This window comes from Panthera tigris, chromosome A1 (assembly GCF_018350195.1).
Source record: "Panthera tigris isolate Pti1 chromosome A1, P.tigris_Pti1_mat1.1, whole genome shotgun sequence".
NCBI classification, from domain to species: Eukaryota; Metazoa; Chordata; class Mammalia; order Carnivora; family Felidae; genus Panthera; species Panthera tigris.
Window position 1 is genome coordinate 30,389,051 of NC_056660.1, and position 22,719 is coordinate 30,411,769.

General features: G+C 37.4%; 1 pseudogene; it reads right to left on the minus strand.

The window, feature by feature from the left end:
* Nucleotides 1-370: 370 nt before the first annotated feature.
* Nucleotides 371-1,755, minus strand: LOC102971996 (annotated as a pseudogene).
* Between the last annotated feature and the right edge of the window lie 20,964 nt (nt 1,756-22,719).

A 22,719-nucleotide genomic window follows, 5' to 3' on the forward strand; every position in this document is an offset into this window, starting at 1 on the left:
ATGATCTCCTGGTTCATGGGTTCAAACCCCGTGTTGGGCTCTGTGCTGACAGCTCAGAGCCTGGAGTCTGCTATGGATTCTGTGTCTTCCTCTCCCCTGCTTGTGCTTACTCTCTCTCTCTCTCAAAGGTAAATAAACATTAAAAAAAATTAAAAAGCACTGAGTTTAAAAACTAATAACTTAAAACTGCCACACACACAAAAAAAAAAATGGTCCAAAAAACATTCTCCTTTCCTTCTGAAGGTTTTACGATGCATTGTTACCATTAACCAGTCTTTTACTATTAAACTTAAATGGCCAATTGACACAAACAGTTCTGAGACCGTTCTTCCGCCACTGATTAAGACTGGAGTGGCAGGTATTGGGGCAGTTAAGTAGCCTTCTGAGCTTTCTGGGCAGATTTGTTGACCTTGCCAGGTCCAGCTGCCTTCTTGTCCACTGCTTTGATGACACCCACAGCAACCGTCTGTCTCATGTCACGAACAGCAAGATGTTCCAGAGGAGGGTAGTCAGAGAAGCTCTCAACACACATGGGCTTGCCAGGAACCGTATCAACGATGGCAGCATCAGCAGATTTCAAGAATTTGGGACCATCTTCCAGCTTTTTTCCAGAATGACGGTCAATCTCCTTCAGCTCAGCGAACTTGCTGGCAGTGTGAACTGTGTGACGGTCCAGCACAGGTGTATCCGGCACTGATTTGGCCTGGATGGTTCAGGATAATCACCTGAGCTGTGATTATCCTGAACCAGCTGCTTCCATTGGTGGGTCATTTTTGCTATCAGCAGCCACATTGCCACGACGAACATCTTTGACAGATACGTTCTTGACATTGAAGCCCACGTTGGCCCCAAGTAGAGCCTCACTCAAAGCTTCATGGTGCATTTCAACAGACTTTACTTCAGCTGTAACACTGGAGCAAAAGTGGCCACCACGCCTGGCTTAAGAACACCAGTCTCCACTCGACCCACAGGGACAGTACCAATACCACCAATTTTGTAGACGTCCTGGAGAGGCAGACGCAAGGGCTTGTCAGTTGGATGAGTAGGTGGCGGAATGCAATCAAGCGGTGTGGTTCCACCGCCATTGCCATCTTTACAGGTGTCTTTTCATCCCTTGAACCAATGCATGTGAGCACTTGGCTCCAGCGTGTTGTCGCCATTCCAACCAGAAATGGGCACAAATGCTACGGTGTCAGGGTTGTAGCCAATTTTCTTAATGTAGGTGCCGACTTCCTTAACGATTTCCTCGTATCTCTTCTGGCTGTAGAGGGGCTCAGTGGAATCCGTTTTGTTAACACCGACAATAAGCTGTTTTACACCCAGTGTGTAAACCAGAAGGGCTCATGGGTCATGCTCACGGGTCAGCCCTTTCTTGGATAACCTGCTTCAAATTCGCCAACACCAGCAGCAATGATCAGGACAGCAGTCAGCCTGAGATGTGCCTGTAATCATATTTTTGACAAAGTCTCTGTGTCCTGGGGCATCAGTGATGGTCACATAGTACTCACTGGTCTCGAATTTCCACAGGGAGATATCAGTGGTGATACCACGTTCACATTCAGCTTTCAGTTTATCCAAGACCCAGGCATACTTGAAGGAGCCCTGTCCCATCTCAGCAGCCTCCTTCTTAAATTTTTCGATAGTTCTTTTGTCGATCCCACCACATTTAGAGATCAGATGACCAGTAGTGGTAGACTTGTCCGCATCTACATGTCCAATGATGACGATGTTGATAGGAGTCTCTTCCTTTCCCATTTTGGTTTAGGTTTAGCAGTGGTGTTCATAACACCTGTGTTCTGGGGGCAAACCCATTGTGAAAAAGCTGGAATTTTGTTGATCGAGAAAAATCTTGATGCAAATATGAGAGAGTGCAGTTGTGATGTCCCTGAGTGCCAGAAGTGGAGGATTATGGGAGACAAGTACAGGGGCTGCCCTTAGTAGGGGCTTGACTAACACTCTAAAAGGAAATGAATTAACACTAGGAATGTCTAATCTCTGTTACAAAACAAAAAACAAAAAAACCCTCAAAATACTCTTACTTCTCAACTCAACATTCAGAGATTAATATTCTCTCTCTCTCTGTCTCTCTCTTTTTCCTTAAAAATTTTTTTTTACTCTTTACTTATTTTTGAGAAAGATACAGCATGTGAGCAGGGGGAGAACAGAGAGATAGGGAGACACAGAATCCGAAGCAGGATCCAGGCTCCGAGCTGTCAGCACAGAGCCTGACGTGGGGCTCGAACTCAGAAACTGTGAGATCATGACCTGAGCCGAAGTCGGACGCTCAACGGACTGAGCCACCCAGGCGCCCCATCTCTTTTTCCTTTTGAGAAAAGTTAATTCCAGCATATTCCCTTGTTCTGAAACATTTTGGGAAAAAGCATCTCCAATTAGGTCAACAGATTTCTGACTTTTAAACAAGAATGTTTTAACCCTGGTAACACTTTATAATTAGTAAAACACTGACTGGATTTCTTTTAATTACTATAATCCTACTTCCATCCCCCTGGTGCTAAGATGGCCAGATGTTCAGCTTATATTTTACAGTAATTTTGTAACTGAACCTCTAAAGAAGGTTTAAGTTATTTTTTTCTGTGGAAAGTAGCTCTTTTCATGGTGAGCTATAAAATTTCAAGTGGAAACTACGTATTCCCTCTCTGAATGCTATTTAATTTCTCCAGTAGCAATGCTTAGCTACTGTATTTATTTCAAACCATAACTTTTCCTTTTAGTCTAAATATCAAAAAGTAATTTTTCACAATAAGGAAAAAGTAAAATTAAAAGTCAGTGATAGTACAGGCCTGTAACTGTACCTAAATTTTTTACCGTGTGTGTATGTGTGTGTGTGTGTGCACGTGTTTTAATCGTGAATAAAACAAAGGGTAGAATTTAACAAGCCCTTTTAGTTAGTATGTTAATTTCTCATTTTAACAAGACTTTTTTTTTGAGAATACAATAGTTGACATGAATCCCATAAGTTTCATTACCTTTTTTCTTGCCCTTTTTTAAAAAACAGCTTGCACATCTCCAGCATTGCATAAAATACCCATTTGTAATTATGCTTAACCTTTCCAAAGCCTCTGAGTATAGTCTGCTCATTAATCTTTAACCTGACAAGCCTTGGGGGTTGTGAAATTAGTACCTCCATGTATTAGAGACACAGAGACCATAGACAAGGGGTACAAAAGGGGTAATTAAGAGGAGGTAAGAAAAGAAATAGAACAAAACTAGAGGGATATGATTGTATTACGGTAGGTGTCAGTGAACAGCAGGGACCACGGAATGCAAATCATAGACAGAGTTCAGGAAATAAACCAAGCTATGCATTTATAGAACAAAACCAATTTAATCAGATCCTGTCCTGTACAATGAAAACAACTTGTACCAAATTGATCTAAAATAAAGATTTATAAATATAATCATACAAAGTATGGACTTGGTGTGCTTTCGTAGAACATTCCCCATATGCATTTTCCCATGCTATACTGAAGTGTAACAAAGGATGTATCTTAAGTAAAACTAACACTGTTGGCTGAAAAGTTACCCTTTTGTGATGAAAGAAGTGTCATATTTTTATCTATACAGATATTCATTAGTTTTGTATTGGGTGTTGATGAAAAGAGCTAGTATGAATAAGATTTCTTTGTATCCTATTTTTCTACATAGAAAATTTTGCCTAGGAATTTTTGTGTTAACTGTTGAAGATTTGTCGCAATAAAGATGCATATACATTTATGCAAATATTTACACATATTATACTATTGCATCTGCATAATAATGCAAGATTTTGAAAACTTTTGTTTATTTTTAACAAATATTGTTCTTCAGAAAAGGGAGAGTCACATTATGATAGTTTTTATAAATAGTCACATACAAAGAGAAAGAAATGGGGAAATATCTTTGTCTTTATGTTAAACAAAAAAATAGTATAAGCCAACCATGTAGTCCCCTCCTCCTTGAATTTAGTGGTGTTTAGAATAACCGCTAAGTTGCTATAACAGACTATAAAGTTTAGTGAGTAAAATAAGTTAGAAATTGATTTCTCTCTTGTATCATGAATCCAAAGGGGAATTGAGAAGGGATGGCAGGACAGCTCTGTCAATGTCAACCAGCCACTACGGTGCTTGACATTTCTCACCTAGGGGTTAGGAAGGATATGCAGAGGGGTGCCTGGGTGGCTCAGTCAGTTGAGTGTCTGACTCTTGATTTCGAGCCAGGTCATGATCTCCTGCTTCGTGGTTTCGAGCCCTGCATCAGGCTCCATGCTGATGGTGCAGAGCCTGCTTGGGATTCTCTCTCTCTGTCCTTCTCTCTGCCCCTCCCATGCATGGTCTCTCTCTCTCTCAAAACATATAAACTTAAAAAATAAAGGAATACACAGATTCCTAGAAAAGCTTCTTTAAGGACATTATCTCGAGTTTCATTGCTCCTATTTATATCCCATTGGCCCCAGTTTAGGCACATGGTTAAATCAAACTATAACAGGAACTGAGAAATATTGTATGTAGGTATCCAACTAAAACCGGAAGATACTATATACCTAGATATTCATAAGTTTCAACTCCTTAGGTTTGTATAGTGCTATGTATTAATAATTAGAATTTGGTAAAATTAGAGAAGTAAAGAAAATACAAGTTGTACACCTAAAAATAAACCTGGTTAAACATATGGATGTATTTCTGGTGTTCTTTATAAAATATATCTGTATATACTCATCTAGTCTGTGTGTGAGATAATTAAGTATTTAGACTGACTTTTTATGTTTTACCTTTTCATTGTCTGCAATTATCCCTTGGAGACTTTTCTTGCCTATTCTGTGTCCTTTCTTTTTTTTTTTTTTTTTTTTTTTTTTTTTTTTTTTTTTTTATTTCTTCATCCAGTAGAATATAATTTTCGGGCTCTCATATATTCATTCATCAATTTGATAAATATTTAGTGAACGTCTAATATATAACAGACATTATTTTGAGAACTTGGGATATTGTAATAAATAAGACAGATAGAGATCCCTGCCCCTTAAACTCCTGTTCTTGCCATGGAAGACAGAGTGGAGTGGTAAATTTAACAAATAAGCAGTCTGTAGTCAGAAAGGCTACCAGTTCTGTGGTTTAAATCAGCCATTGGCTTGCCAGAAGAAAAGAGAGCCCAGAGTCTTGGCCAGGTGGTTGCTTGGCCAGGTGGTGAATTACTCTGGCCAAGAAGGACCACATCTCAGTTCCATCCAAAGGTCATTGACAAGAACTGTCATATGGTCCCTTCCAACCATAAGAGCATCAACCAGAAAGTATAGTTTTATCAATTGCTTTGTAGCAGGGGGAGAAGGAACTGTATGGTACCTGCCATGGCAGGTATATTGGATGCTAGAATTCAGGTATTATTGGGAGTTGGGCACAGACCTCATTGAGAGGGTGACATTTGAGAAAAATTAAAGGAAATATTGAACTTAGTCATGCAGATGTTTAGAAGAAGAATCCTTAAGGCTAGTACAAACACGTCAAGGCCAGGCTGCACCTGTCCCATTTGAGGACATTTAAGAACATTTATGAGTCCACTGTGTCAGGTGCAGTTTGAGAGAAATTTGTGAAGATGAAGCCCGAGACGTACAGAGGCCAGAACATATTGGGCACGATAGGCCACTGGAATGACTTTGCCTTTACTACAAATAAAATGAGGCATTATTGTGGGGTGTTGAAAAACCGTGTGAAAAAAAACTGTCCGCTGTTGTATTGAAAATAGAATTATAGGAGGGGTGCCTGGGTGGCTCAGTTGGTTAAATGTCTGATCATGATCTCGCAGGTCATGATCTCACAGTTGGTGGGTTTGAACTCTGCATCTGGCTCTGCAGTAACTGTGCAGATCCTGCTTGTGATTCTCTCTCTCTCTCTCTCTCTCTCTCTCTCTCTCTCTCTCTCTCTCTCTGCCTTTCCCCCCTCTCATTCATTCTCTCTCTCTCTCTCTCTCTCTCTCTCTCTCTCTCTCTCAAAAATAAATAAATAAACTTAAAGGAAAACGAATCATGGGAGAGCAAAAGTAAAGGCAGGGGACCAGTTTAGGGGCCAATTTCACTCATCCATGTGCTGAAGAGGAGACTGTTGTTTTTCAAGCTGCCTTTTCTTCTGGATACTCAGCTAGACCACATTCCTCAGTGTCCTTTGCAGTTAATATGGCTGTGGCTTGGGAGTGAAAGTAACATATACCCATATTACGTTTGGTCTATAACAAAATATACATAACTAACCACTTCGTTTCCCGCTGCCAGCTGAGTGGGGAAGATGCCAAGGGTAGGACCAGTAGATACAAGAAGCCTAGATTTCTCAGTGATTTCGTGGAGTTGATAGTATCCCTTTCCCCAAACTTGCCGTCTAACATAATTAGAGTACGACATAAACCTTTCCTGAATGTAGCCACTGAGATTTGGGGTTGTTTCTTGTAGCAGGTAGGATGACATTACCTGATATGGAAATGGTACATTGGAGTAGAGTTCTGCTTAATACATGGCCCTGGGTTAGCAATTAGGAGACAGGTGACATGGAAAAGAGCCAATATAAGAGACAGAGAATCTGATGGTTCATGTTATAGAGTTGTAAAAACACTTGGTAAAACTCTCCCATGAGTAACATGGAAGGTAAACCACCTATCTCCAAGCATATAGCTCTAGGAAGCAATTGGGGGAAAAATTTTTTTTTAGGATATGTTGGCCATTATTGGTCGCTTTTTGCCAGTGTGTTACAAGAGATAAGGTGAGGCAAGAATTGGGTGGAGTCAGGCAGAGATGGGGTGATATAGGGGAGGTCAGATGTCAGGAGTAGGCAAAGCTATTGTTTGTGGACTTAAAAGAGTGAGACAGATGTTTAAAAATGGTTTCAAGAGATGAACACCCACTAAGATTTCTCTGTCAAAAAGAGAGTTGATTTTGCAGGAAAGATCAGATTAATGATGTTTCCATCCCATCAATGCCAACCAATCCACATGATTACAGGGTCTTATACATTAAGTTGAGAAAGCAGAGGACATGATAGGAGAGGGATGGTTTGAGAACAAAAAACTGCAGATTTGAGAACTATAGGAAAGAATGTTGGTTACCTATAGGAATGAAACTGATAGGAATCAAACAGATAAGAAGCCTTCTCATTGTTTTTAGGTACAATATTACTGAAGAAATGACAAGCCTAGACTAAAAATGTATTTGATATTAAAAAAAGGTAGACCTTGAAACTTGCACAAGAAGGAAATATTAAAATATGTATATTAATTTTCCATCTAAAAGGAAAATTAAGCTTAATCACTTTTTAATGTATTGATTAATAACTCTAGTGCTGTCAAAGGTCCTGAGGTCAGACCATTAGTCATCTGTCACCAACAGCACCTGAGCGATCCTTTGGGAAAAGGGGGAGTTTTGCAGTGTGGAGGGATGGACACTGGTACACCTGTCCATTTGCCTTCATTGTATTGCTTCATATTGCAATATACATGTGATCATTTGAGTGGATTTATAGTGATATTTAGTTTTGATAAATTCACCTTGCAAGATGAAAAAGTAGCTTTAAATATTCTTGCACAATTTTTTTTCAAATTGAAATAATGTTAATCATACAAGCATAAGGAACCAATAAGGGAATGGCCGATACTTTTTATTTTAGTATAAATTCTTTGCAAGTCACATTATAAAATAAATAAAATGATGATCTCATTAGAGCTGATATATGGCCAAAATTTTGAAAATTAAAATTATCAACAATGCTTTTGAAAATACAGACTTAGACACACCATTCACTATTCATTACATATGACCCTTATATGTGTATATTGCACCTTGAGACATTAGCTAAATATTAGTATATAAATGTTATTATGAATATATGTATATATGTGAGGGAAGGCAGATGGAAGGGAAAGACAAACAAAATTTGGAGATTACAGTTCTATATAGGATGTAGGATGTTAATTTTGTATTGTGTTAAAAAAAATTGACCACTTTAACCATTTTAATGTGCACAGTTAAAGTATTGTTAAGTATATTTACATTGTTGTGAAACAGATCACCAGAACTTTTTCATTGCAAATCTGAAACTCTGTACCTATTAAACAACTCCCTTTTTCTGCCTCTCGCCAGATCCTGTAATGACCATTCAGTCTACGTTCTGTTTCTGTGAATTCGACTACTTTAGATACTTCATTGTTAAGTTGTTTTGTGACTGGGTTATTTCACTTAGCACAATGTCCTCAAGATTCACCCATGTTGTTGCAAATGGCAGGATGCCCTTCTTTCTCATGGCTGAATAGTATTCCATTGTTTGAATATACCAGATTTTGTTTGTCCATTTATCTGCTGATGGATATTTGGTTTGCTTTAGTGTCATAATGATTGTGAATGGTACTCCTGTAAACATGGGTATAAAAATATCTCTCGGCAACCCTGCTTTCAATCCTTGTGGATATATTTCCAGAAGTGTGATTGCCTGATCATATGTTAGTTCTATTTTTTATTTTTAAAGAACTTCCATACTGTTTTTCAGAGGAGTTGTACCACTTCACAATTCTACCAACAGTGCATAAAGGTTCCGATGTTTCTACATCCCTAATATTTTCTGTTTTTTTAATGTTTATTTGTTTTTGATAGAGAGAGGGAGGGAGGAGGAGCAGAGAGAAGGGGACAGAGGATCAGAAGTGGGCTGTGCGCTGATAGCAGTGAGCCCGATGAAGGGCTCGAACTCACAAACTGTGAGATCATGACTTGAGCTGAAGTTGGAAGCCACACTGAGTCACCCAGGTGTCCCTGTTGTTGTTTTTTAAATAACTATCATAATGGGTATATGGTGATATCTCATTGTGGTTTTGATTTGCCTTTCTCTTATGATTAGTGATGTTAGCATGTAATATGCTTGTTTAGTCACTTATATACCATCTTTGGAGAAAATCAAGTCCTTTGCCTATTTTTAATTGGGTTACTTGATTTCTTTTGTTGTTGCATTGTAAGAATTCTTCCTATATTCTGTATTTTGACAATTTACATATACGATTTTGCAATGTTTCATTTTATAGGTTGCCTTTCACTCTGTTGAGTGTGTCCTTTGATACATAAATGTTAAGTTTAATATAGTCCCATTTGTCCATTTTTGTATCCATTGCCTACGCTTTTGGTGTCCTAGTCAAGAAATCATTGTCAAGTCCATTGTCATGGAGCTTTTTTCCTATGTTTTCTTCTAGGAATTTTATAGTTTTAGATCACACATTGAAGTCATTAATCCAGTTTTAGTTAATTTTTGTACATGGCATAAGAGAAAAAACTACTTCATTCTTTTGTATGTGAATGTCCAGTTTTCCAAATAGTATTTATTGGAAATGATCCTTTCCTCATTGAATGGCCTTGGCACCTTTGTGGAAGATCATTTACCATATATACGAGGGCTCTCTATTCCACTGATATATTTGTATGTCTTTATGCCAGTATCACACTGTTGTTATTACTTTAGTTTTGTGTTATGTTTTGAAATCAGAAAGTATGAATCTTCCAACTTTGTTCTTCCTCAAGATTGTTTGCCTCTTTGGGGTCCTTGGGGTTACATATGAATTTGAGGATGAATTTGTCTATTTCTGCAGAAAGTATCACTGGAATTTTGCACTGAATTTTTACATCACCTTGGGTAGTAAGACCATCTGAACATTAAGTTTTCTAATTTATGAACACTAGATATATTTCCATTCATTTGTTTCTTCCTTTTCTTTCAGATTTTGTAATTTTCAGTGTACAAATCTTTCTTACCTCCTTGGTTATGTTTATTCCTAAGTATTTTATTCTTCTTTATGCTATGCTAAATGAAATTGTTTCTTAATTTCCTTTTTGGATGTTCATTATTAGTATCACTGATTTGTGTGTGTTGGTTTTGTATCATGCAGCTTTGAGAAATTTGTTTATTCTAACATTTTTTGTGGCATCTTTAGGGTTTTCTAGGTTATAAGATGATGTCATCTGTGAACAGAGATAATTTTACTTCTTTCTTTCCCATTTTGATGCCTTTGTATCTCGACTAATTTCTCTGGCTAGGACTTCTCATTCTATATTGAATGAAAGTGGTAAGGATTTCATCCTTGCTTTGTTCCTGGTCTTAGAGGGAAAGCTTCCAGTTTTTTCACCATTGAGTTTTTAGCTGTGGGCTTATCATAAATGACCTTCATTATGTTATATTTGTTATGTTATTCCTAGCTTGTAGTTTTATATCATATATGAGTGTTGAATCTTGTGAAGTGATTTTTCTCCATCAATTAAGATGATCATTTGGTTTTTGTCCTTTATTCTGTTAGTATAGTGCATTACATTGATTGGTTTTCCTATATTGAACCATCTTTACATTCCAGGAGTAAATTTCACTTAGTTATGGTACATAATCCTTTTAATGTGCTGTTGAATTTTATTTGCTAGTATGTTGTTGAGGTTTTGCATGGAATCAGGGGTATTGGTTTGTAGTTTTATTCTACTATTTTTGTCTGGCTTTGGTACCATGGTGAATGAAGTTGAAAATGTTCCTTTGTCTCCAAATATTTGGAAAGGTTTCAGAAAATTTAGTTTTAATTCTTTACATGTTTGGGAGAGTGGTCCAGTAAAGACATCTGGTCCAGAGCTTTTTTTTTTTTATTGAAAGATTTTTTAATTATGAATTTAATCTTTTTACTTATTAGTCTTCTTAGAGTTTGTTTCTTTATGATTCAATCCTAATAAGCTGTGTTTTTCTAGGAATTTATCCACTTCTAGGTTATCCAACTTGATGACGATTACTCATAGCATTTTCTTATAATCCTTTTAATTTCTGTGGCATTGGTTGTAATGTCTCCTCTTTTATTCTGAGTTTATTTAAGTAAAACTCCCTCATTGATTTGTTTCTATTGTTTTTTCTATCCTCTGTTTCATTTATTTTTGCTCTCATAGTTATTATTTCCTTCTTTCTGCTAACTTTAGATTTAGGTTTTTTTTTTCTTATTCTAATTTGTTGAGGTACGAAATTAGGTTGTTGATTTGAAATATTTTTTTTCTTTTTAAATGTACACATTTACATCTATAAACTTCCCTTTCAGTACTACCTTGGCTGAATTCCATAAGTTTTGGTATATTATATTTTAATTTTTGCTTTAAAATATTTTAAGGTTACTTAAAAGTTTATTTACCACCATTAGCACTAAGACACTGTCTGTAAATGTATATATATACAAACTGTGTCATATATGTTGTATTTGTGGTATAAAAATATGAGTTTGGATAAATTTTTAACTTGTTAAAAAAAGAAGAATAGAAGTAAAACAGGCATGCACATTCATCAGTGATATACTGTCCTAACATCTGAGCATGTGGTTAGTCTTCAGTTGGTCTGAGACTTTTTGTTTGGATATGATACTATCCTTATGACTTCTTCCTTGACCCATTCATTGTGGAAGAGTGTGTTGTTTAATTTATACATATTTGTGGATTTTCCATTTTCTTTGTGTTGATTGAAATCATATCAAGTATATTTTCTGATCATAATGGAATTAAACTAAATCTTTACTTACTGAAGGTTTGGTTTGTAGCATGACTTATGGTCTGTCCTGAAGAATGTTTCATGTACATTTGAGAAGAATGTATATTCTGCTATTGTTGGGTTAAGTGCTCTTTTTTATATCTGTTAGGCCCATGTGTCTAGTGTATTGTTTAAGTTCTCTATTTTATTATTGATGTTCTCTCAGATCGCTTCCTCTGGTATTGAACATGAGATATGGCAGCATCGTCCTATTATTGCGTTACTATCCTTCCCTTCAGTTCTGTCAATATTTGTGTCATATATATATGAACTCTGAGGTTTGGTGAATAAGTATAATTGTTATTTCTTCCTCGTAAATAGGACTTTTTATCATTATAGAATGTTTTTATATCTTTTGTAACTGTGTTTTATTTAAAGTTTAGTTGATAAAAGTATAGCCACTTGTGCTGTCTTTTGTTTACCATTTGCATGGAAAATCATTTTCTGTCCTTACTCTCTGCCTATGTAAGTCCTTAGGCACAAAGTGAATCTCTTAGAGACAGCATATAGTTGGATCCTGTTATTTATTTTATTATTTTATTTTATTTTATTTTATTTTATTTTATTTTATTTTATATGTTTAATTTGAGAGAGAGTGTGTGCATGTGCACAAGCACGAGTTAGGGAGGGACAGAGAGATAGAGAAGGAGAGAATCTTCAGCAGATTCTATGCTGTCAGCACAGAGCCTTACATGGAGCTCCATCTCATGAACCATGAGATCATGACATGAGCAGAAATCAAGAGCCAGATGCTTAACCAACTGAACCACCCAGGCACCCCCTGTTTTTTTTTTTTTTTTTTAAATGCAATTGAACCAATCTATATTTTTTGATTTATGTTTTATTTATTTATGTTTATTTGGTGGGGGGAGAGAGAGAAAGAACGTGAGCAGGGGAGGGGCAGAGAGAGCGGCGGCAACACAGAATATGAAGCAAGCTCCAAACTCCGAGCTGTCAGCAGGGAGCCTGACATGGGGCTCGATTTCATGGACCACAAAATCATGACCTGAGCCACCCAGGCACCCCTAATCCATTCACATTTAAAGTAATTACTGCAGGGAAGAACTACTGTTACCAGTTGGTTGATTTCTGTCTGCTTTATAGTTTTTTGTTGCTCTTTTTTTCTCGCTCTGCCTCCCTTCCTTAGTGTTTCATTGAATTTCATAGTGATATACTTTGAATTCTTTCTTATTTTGTGTGTAGACTGTAGATGCTTTCCTTATGGTTACCATTGCAATTATATAAAACATCTTAAGGTTATAGCATTCTATTTTAATGTGATAACACTTCAGTTGCAGACCAAACTTCCACTCCTTTATAGCCCCCCTGACATACTTTATTTTATTGATGTCACAGATTACACCTTTATATACCCTTAACATAGATTTATAGTTTTTTTTATTATGTTTTTGTCATTTAAATTTTACGTACTAATATTGCAGTAGTACAGGCTAGAATATTTGCTCATGTATTTATCTTTACCGGAGAAACTTAATATTTTTTTAAGTTTATTTTTATTTAGAGAGGGAGAGAGAGAGAGAGCATGCACTCACAAGTGAGGTGAGGGCAGAGAGAGGGGGACAGAGGATCTGAAGAGGGCTCTGCACTGACAACAGAGAGCCCAACATGGGGCTCAAATTCACGAACTGTGAGACTATGACCTGAGCCCAAGTCAGACACTTAACAGATTAAGCCACCCACGTGCCCCAACTGGAGAACATTATATTTTAGTATGACTTTGTGTTGTCTTCTGTTATTGGTTCATTTTAATTTGAAGAAATCTCTTTAGCATTTGTTGTAGAAGAGGTCTAGTGAAAATGAACTTCCTCTGCTTTTGTTTTTCTGAGAAAATATTAATTTCTCCTTCATTTTTGAGAAATAGTTTTTCTGGATACCATATTTTTGGTTGATATTTTTTCTTTCAGCACCTTGGCTATATCAACCAACTCCCTTCTAGCCTTTTTAAGGTCCCTAAGTCTAAATACAATTATATATTGGATATTAGAACTTCAGAAAATGAATATTGAAGGAACACAATTTAGTTCATAACAAAGAGTTTAAGAGATTATAAAGTTTTTTGTAAATTATAAAGTTAACATCTTTGCTTTTTTTGAATATATCTAAATTGTTCTGATATTGTCAATCAAATGCAATTATTTATAAATCAAGTATCTTGTAATTTCAAAAGTATGAAGCATTATTTGGATTGAGATGGGTGGTAATGACTAAAACCACATACATTATCTGATAATGCTTGCTTGGGGCAGTCACCTTCATACTGGCAATATTCCTAATGAGATAAGTCTACGTCAGCATTCAATAAACAGACATTTATTTAGACATACACTGATAACTAAAAGGTTGCTTTCTAAAGTAAATCATTCCTTCTCTGTTCATCATTTAAAAATGGAAGTGCTTGCTTTTAGCACTGAGGCCAAACGTGTTTGGTTATTAAGAGAAATCCTGATGCCTGGAGAACATGCCCAGATACTAGGTGTTATGTATACTTGTAAGGTATAAGGTATAAGGTACAATATACTTGTAAGGTTTATTTTTGTTTGTTATTATCATGAACTCTTAGAGACCTCTTAGATGATATCATACAAAAGTTGTGTGGACCCTGCATCTTAGGTCTTCAAGATAAAGTCCAAGTATCAGTTAAGCTGGACATACGAAGGCACTAACAATATTCTTACTATAACCTGCCTTGGATGGAGGTTGAGCACAGTCTTTGACTCACTTTGCACTACATTTAGCCTTTGCACTTTGTGCAATTAACACATAGGAGGAATGACTAGGATGATGGTGATGATGATGATATCTTACTATTATATATTGCTATTGCCCTATGAGGTTCCCTTTTGAATGGCCTTTGTGAATAACCATTAACTCCGTATGGCTCAGAGAAGTTTGTCCCCTCCACTAATTTGGATGTATCATTTCTGGTTGTAGTCACATATTTTTACTCTTTTCTGTTGATGGTTTTTTGAAATTGTCTTTAATTTCATTGCTTGGCTTTGCCAGACAATTCGTCAACATCTTCTCTTTCATTTAGAAAAATCAGTGAATTTTCATCCCGTTGGGCTTTTACTGTCAAATCCTGTATTCAGGACTTACATTCTTTTTTCATAAAATTTTCATAGTTCGTGTGGATCATTTAATATAAAGTATCCAAATGCTATCCTCTAAGATCTTAAAACTTCTAAAAGTTTACGTTTATGTAAAATGTATCAACAAACACAACTGAAGATGGATGTGAACATTAGTTGGATATTAGACGAAGGATAATTGGTATATGATGCTGATTGACTAAATTTACTTCTAACTGTGATGTCACAACTGAAAGATACACTTCTTTCTGCATAGCACTTTCAACAAATGTAATTAGACAATTGTTATTAGTTTAGAAATTATCTTCTGCACCAGATTATGTGATCAATGAGGGCAGGGATTTATCTTGATCACTTTTTATCTCTAGCACTTGGGCGTCGTGTCTAACACATATTAGGTTCTCAATAAATATATACTAAATAAATGAATAAAACATCAAGTGAATAAACATAGGGCACAGATTCCATGATTCATGGTTGGAATATAATTCTAAGTTCTTACTACATTCCAGTGGTGGTTCTTCCTTTTTTTTTTTTTAAATTGATTTATTTATTTTGAGAGAGAGATAGAGAGACATAGAGTGTGAGTGGGGGAGAGGCAGAAAGAGAGGGAGAGAGAATCCAAAGCAGGCTCCAAATTGTCAGTGTGGAGCTTGACTCGGGGCTTGAATTCTTGAGCTACGAGATCATGACCTTAGCGGACAGCAAGAGCAAGGGTTGGACCCAACCGACTAAGCCACCCAGACACCACTATATTCCAGTGTTTTCAACTAAAGGTGATTTTGTTCCCTGTGGAACAATTGGCAATATATGGAGACAGTTTTGTCCCAACAGGGGCATGTGCAACTTGCATCTAGTGGCCGGAAATGTTGCCAAACATCCTTCAGCAAACTGGTCAGCCACCCACCTCAAAGAGTAGCAATCTGTCGGGGTACCTGGGTGGCTCAGTCACTTAAGCATCTGGCTCTTGATTTTGGCTCAGTTCATAATCTCATGGTTTGTGGGATCAAGCCCTGTGTGAAGCTCTGTGCTGACAGCATGGAACCAGCTTGGGATCCTCTCTTTCCCTCTCTCTCTCTCTCCCCTTCTCAAAACTAAATACATAAACATTAAAAAAAATAAAAAGACTAGCAACCTATCAATAGTGCCAAGGTTGAGAACCTCATAATGGCCTGATTGGTCAGGCTGCTATATCCATCCAACAATATCTCTGGCTTATTTCCCTTTCTTTTGCTTATTTCAGGCTATCTTGAATTTCTTGCAGAAGCTTGTCCACACTAAGCTTTTAGGGCCTTTACACATGGTCTTCTTGTGCTTGGAATTTTTTTCTTGTTATCTTTTGAATGGCTATTCATTTTGTTTTTTCAGTTTCAGCTTACCTCACCATCCATAATGTATTTTCTGTCCTAAATCCTTGTTTATTTCCTACATAACAGTATTAAATTCTATAATTATATGTATGTATATATGTATCTGTGTCACTTTCTATTAGACTCCATAATCATAAGTACAGGGACTTTGCATAGCATAATAATATCACATAGTAAGTGCTCAAAATTTTAAGTAGCTGAAATAAGATCGGTGTTATTGGAATATAGTTGAGAAATTGATAAGATATATATACAGTGAATATGGATAGTTACACAAAGCCCAGTAGGCCATGGAATTTATTTCATTTGGAATTTATCCTAAGTGCTATAGGAAGCCATTAAATTGTTTTCAAAGTGAAGCAGCCAGATTTTAATTAATTAATTTGTTTATTTATTTGCTTATTTATTTATTTTTTATTTTTTTAAGATCACTGACTGCTCTGGAGAGAATGAATTAGAATGGGAGAACATAGGAGAAGGATAACCAGTAAAGAAGATATGAGAATAGTCTATATAGTAATGGTGGCCTGGATTGTTAGTACCAAAAGTGAAAATGGCAAGAAGTGAAGGGATTTTAGATCTATTTGAAAGTAAAAGCAAGGGCATCCCTATATTGGATACAGGAGATGGAAAAATAGTAAAGATATCATTAAGGATAATTTCTTAGTTTTTAACTTGAGCAAGCAGTAGGAATTGATTCCAGTTCCTGTTTTGGAGACAGCTACAGAAGAAAAATGGTTTCTTTGTTTTTGTTTTTTTATTTTCCAGTTTATTTATTTATTTTAAGAGAGAGAGAGAGAAACAGAGATTGAGATGGGGAGGGGCAGAGAGAGGAGGAGAGAAAGAATCCCAAGCAGGTTCCATATTGTCAGTGCAGGGCCCCTACAGGGCTTAATCCTACAAACTGAGATCATGACCTGAGCCAAAACCAAGAGCCTGGCGCTTAACTGACTGAGCCACTCAGGTGCCCCAGAAAGAAAATGTTTTAAAGGATAATAAATAAGGAGCACCTGCTGGCTCAGTAGGAAAACCATGTGACTCTTGGTCTTCGAGGCATACATTCAAACCTATGTTGGGTGTAGAGGTTACTAGAAAAAAAAATAAACTTTAGAAAAAGGTATCAGGTTTAAATAAAAAAGATAATAAATAATGTCATTTGAGCCGCATCATGTTGGTGATGGCTTTATTACAATGAAGGTGAAGTAGCAATTTATTGGATGTCTGGAGTTCAGCGGTGTAATATCTCTCGATAATTTGAATTTGGTGTTTATCAACATATAGGCTCTGTTAACAACCGAAGCCTATATGAGATTTTTACAGAACGAGTAAAGTTAGAGAAATGTTATATACCAGAACCAAAATCTGTGACATACTAACATTTAGAAGGGAAGCAAAATAAGAGCTGCAAGTGTAAAAGACTGAGAAAGAAGTCAATGAAGAGAACAGGAATTTATGGAAATCCACAAAGAAAAGTGTTTCCCCGGGTGAGCGGGCAGCCATCTGGGGTGAATGCACAAGGATTGTTAGCACAAAGCAGGATCTTTGGATTGGGTAACACTGGTGAGAATCGGTATTTATGGAATTGTGCTAAAGGATGGGAGTGAAAGCCAACTGAAGTGGCTTCGTATTCGAATGGCAGTAAGTGGAGTGGAAAGTAGACTTCTGTAGAGCTCTTTTGAGAATTTTTGTTATGAAGGGGACTGGCAATTTGGGATAGTAGCTGCAGAGAGGCATGTGAGGTCCTAGGAGAATTTTCTGGACAATTTGAGAGTGTCTTGGAACGCTGATGGAAACATATGACAGAGAAAAAGGAACAAGTTGTAAGAGAGAAAATAACAGAATATCCTGGTTATCAATCTGTTGTCTCTCAACTCCAGACCCATTCTATGAGGCTTGCCCAGCAAGACTGCAAACACTTTTTCATTTACCTTCTGGTTTTTTACTTCGTTGCACCCATTGGAGACACTAGAGGGAGCCTGCAAGTAGGACTAATGGGAGAAAGGACTTCTTTTGCGTTTGTTGTCCCTGTCAGTGCCCTCCCAGCATCACCTGGTTCCAGTGTCCAGCTTCCTGCTCTACCTTTACGGTCTCACTGAACCCACCTGAACTGGAGGCCCACAGGGAGCTCATAGCTGAGAAGTGTCCCATCCTCAGCAAGCCAGATTTCACCTCCCAGGGCTTTCGTTCCAGGTTCATGCAACTCCAGGCTTTGTCCTGTGTTCTTCAGCTGTGGAGAAGCTGCCTCCTGTAATCTTGGCCAAAGTGTTCTCTTTTGGCCTTTCTATGTTCTTCAGCATGAGCGTAACTGATGTACCAGATTAAATGTTCTGTGTTAAGGTAACAAGCATAGTTTTGCTGTTCCTGTGGAAGCACTGGCCTTTTTTGGGAAAGGGGGTTTTGTCACAACCGTGACTGGAAAAAAAGATGGGTACATTTGCAGGATGATACACATGCAGCAGGGTCATCGGCTGCGGGAAAGGGAAATGAAGACGGAGGAGGGGGTACTCAGAAGCTTAAGAGGGGAAGAGAGCGCTCAGATTGGAAGGCCATCGGGAGGACACTAAGAGGTTGCCAGATTGTAGCGAGTGCTCCTGGGTTTGGGATTATGATTTTGAAGTGAAACTGATCAAGTCATTGTAACGTTTTCCCCTAGAATGTTCTGTTCACTAGTCCATGGTATGTTGGGACCAAGCCATAAAGGGCCATAGATACCATACTATGTCATTTCAAACATATACTCTAAGCAGTAATCCAGTCACATAGCCCACATAGTACCATTCCCCCACTATTGTTCATAAATCGTTGTATTATGTCCTTATGAGCTGTATAACACCAGGTAGCTACAGATAAAAGCAATCTCTATGGTATGTGTCTGAGTCAGCTCTAACTGCCGTAATAAAATACCATAGACTAAGTGGCTTATGCAAGAGAATTTTTTTTTAACAGTTCTTGAGGCTACAAGTCTAAGATCAAGATTCCAGCCAATTTGGTTTCTGCTGAGAGTTCTCTTCCTGGCTTATAGACCACTACCTTCTTGGTATATCCTTACATGGCCTTTCTTCAGTGCGATACACAGAGGGAATGAGATTTCTGATGTTTCTCCTTAGGAGGATAGTAATCCTAGTGAATCAGGGCCCACACTTAGGAGTTTAGTTAACCTGAATTACCTTTTTAGAAGCCTTATCTCTGAATATAGCCACCCTGGGGGCTAAGGCTTCCATATGTGAATTTTGAGGGGACACATTGAGTTCATAACAGCATGTAAGTTGGAACATATTTACTCTCTCTTAAATAAGGAATTTTAAATAGATGACTATATACACACATATACGTGTGTGTGTGTGTGTGTGTGTGTGTGTGTGTGTGTGTGTGTGTTCATATTTTTTTTTTCAGAAGGATGTCCTTTATGGTAGCATGGAGCATAAATTAAATGAAAGGTTAAAATAGAAACAGAGTGACTACTTGGGAGGCAATAGTAGCAAAAAATAGGAAGTTCTGAACTAAGACACTATCAAGAAAAAGCATACTGCCTTTATTTTCTCAAGTTTTGATCCAGCTTATCTTTCATCACTGACTTTGAGGAAATAAACCAATAAGGGACACACCCAATTTTTGAAGTAATATCCTTGTAAAAAAGAATGAATAAAGAGCTGGCCCTGATCTAGTGGGTAAGAACGGGGAATGGGAGTTCTATAAAACTCAGAGACATACAGGCAAGGCAACCTGTTGCTTGTGAATTTCTGGAGCAATGATCTGAGCCTTTTTAGATAAAGTTACCTTATTTTTGTGGCATGCCATGAGACCACTGTTTGACAGAATTAAACTTTGAAAAATGTTAATTTAGAAGAAATCTGATCGTATACAACCTCGTGTAATGGCCTTCATGCTGGACTCTTAAGCCCTAGGATGAGCAGTCTCCTGGAAATGCAGTCTTATTAACAAAAATACATATGGAACGGAAACAGGAACAAAATGCCCACTTATTGGCAGCAGGAGCTCTTGTACACAGACCAGAAATGTGGCATTTCATGGCAATTACTGTATGCGATGTATGTACTTGAATCTATGTAAGCTACATTAAGAGGGGATCATTTATTAATTTATCCTGGGAACCACTGCATGGGCCTACATAAATTATCATTATAATAAATTATATTTTGGAGCACTTACTGCATGGCCATCATTCCACTGTGTTACATCCATGTGATTCTCCCCAAAACTCTATAAACTAGCCACTGTTATTGGCCCATTTTACAGATAGGGAAATTGAGTCACAAAGAGTTCAATGAACTTATACAGTTATATGTTGATTTTTAGTCACCTTTTAAAATGAAAATTTACTAATTTAATATATTGTTTATTCTTGCATTTTGATACAATATTCACTGAATATTCACTTAGACATTCCTAATATGTAAATTTTGATAATTACATAGTTTTGTATTAAAACCAGAGGTCAGCATGTATAATTTTAATTTCTGATCACTAGGCAAGTCGGCTTAATAATTCTTTTTTTTTTTTTTTTTTTTTTTTAACGTTTATTTATTTTTTGAGACAGAGAGAGACAGAGCATGAACAGGGGAGGGGCAGAGAGAGAGGGAGACACAGAATCTGAAACAGGCTCCAGGCTCTGAGCTGTCAGCACAGAGCCCGACGCGGGGCTCGAACTCACGGACCATGAGATCATGACCTGAGCCGAAGTCGGACGCTTAACCGACCAAGCCACCCAGGAGCCCCAATAATTCTAAAGAAATACCATTTGTCACCTTCTAGAGAAAAGAATGATCAGGTAGGTTCATGTAGATGAAATTTTCTCTTTTAAATTTGGTGATTCTATAGAGGTATACAGAGGGCAAAACATATGGTTTATATTACCATCATATTAGGTTTAGATAGTGTTGCTTTCTCCATCTTCTGTAGACTGAAGTATAACCTTTGCATATTTATACTGTGAGACTCTTCAATGCAGCTCTTGTCAGGAGCTGATTTGTGACTCTGAGATTCATCTAGAACTTCTGCAACCAACCCTCGCTTTATCCGCCCAGCCAGGTGCTTTTGTGTTTCAAAAATGTGACGTTTTCCTATCCAAATGGATCGGTTATTTATAAAGGAAACCTTACCTGTGTCTGATGCGTCTGGTTAAGTTGATAAATATTTCATTGCCACATAACATCTGTGTCTTTAACATCCAGCCATCACTTTAATTTGTGAGTGGAAAGGGAAATCATTAGGGTGGCCTTTCATCTTATTAGGAGATGTGTGCTTGGTTTCTGTTAGAAAATAAATATATTTGTAATCTGCTAAAATTCCCAGCATCACAATTTTTGAAGTGAAACTACCCATAGCAACATTTCCTTAAACAGAATTTACAAATGTGTCATAAATATTTATGCTTATCAGTAGGCATTCTGAATGTCTATGTGTGAAAAACTCTCCACTCAAGATACACGCGCAAGCCTATACATACACAGATCAGTGATCGGCTGGTTTATGTTACTTAAATCCAAAAACCGAGCTACTTCAACATCTTGCCCAGAAACGAGGGGCTATAAATCATTCATTTTCATTTTTGTTGTCGTCCTCCTAAGACTTAATGGAAATAGCAGGATTTCTTGCCCTACACTTCTCTCTCCTTCTTCACTTGTCCCTTTGTTAATTAATGGGTAAAGTTAAGGAGTCTACAGGGCTTATAGCTAATCAGGGAGTTTCATTTATTGGTTTAGGTAAAAGCTTTCAGAATGTTAATGCATCACCCGAGGTGAGCCTGGGAGCATATTTTTGGCAGGAAATACTTCCAAAGAGAATAGTCTGGAAAGAATGCTTAGCTCAAGCTTGGAATTTACCTCTCCAGGAAACTCCCATCCTTTCTTGTCTTTCCCTATTAATAATTCATCTTATGAACTGATATTTATTTAAAATGGGTAATTTTAAGTAGGTTCATGTTTTTTAATTTTTACTTATATTTGGGTGCCCAAGAAGACACTATTTTCCTCTTCGTTAATCCTTCCCCTCATCCTCCCAAAACCAACCATCAATCTTTTGATATATTTTATTCTCCTGTTTGATACTTTGATTTGGCAAAGTACTATATTCCAGACAGAAGTTTCCAATGCCCTTTTCACTGAAAGATCTTTACCTTGGCAGATGTCTCCCTAACCTAAATATTTGCTTGCGATCTCGCCAAATGTTCCGACAATGCTGGGCAAAGTACAATGCTTTTTCTCAGCAGAGATATTAATATTTCTTTTGGCCATTTGATTAAAGATTATCATAGCACCCTCTGAGGGCACCAAAGACATGGCAGATTAGAACTTCGGTATGTAACCAACTTAATTTTACTTCTTCCCCTTTCCCAAAGAGGAACCATTGTATACTATGGCCCCAGAAATGCTGCCACTCCATTTCTTCAAACAACTGCAGATTTTTGAGTATTCAGATTTTATGTAAGTTATGCCACGGGCAGAAAAGTTCCAGAGAAAAGCAGCTCTCAAGGCTTGGTTTGTGGAGCACACAGGCTGCTGATGCCTCTTTGGCTTTGCAGCTCTCTTTTTGTGAAAGTACTGAGTTCTGCAGTTGCTGGCATGCCCCACCTGTTGGCAGTTCTCCCAAACCCCAGCTAGCTTCTTTCCCACTGGGTTTGCTGTTCAGACATGGCTGGCAAACCCCCATGGTACCGAGGCTCTGTCACGT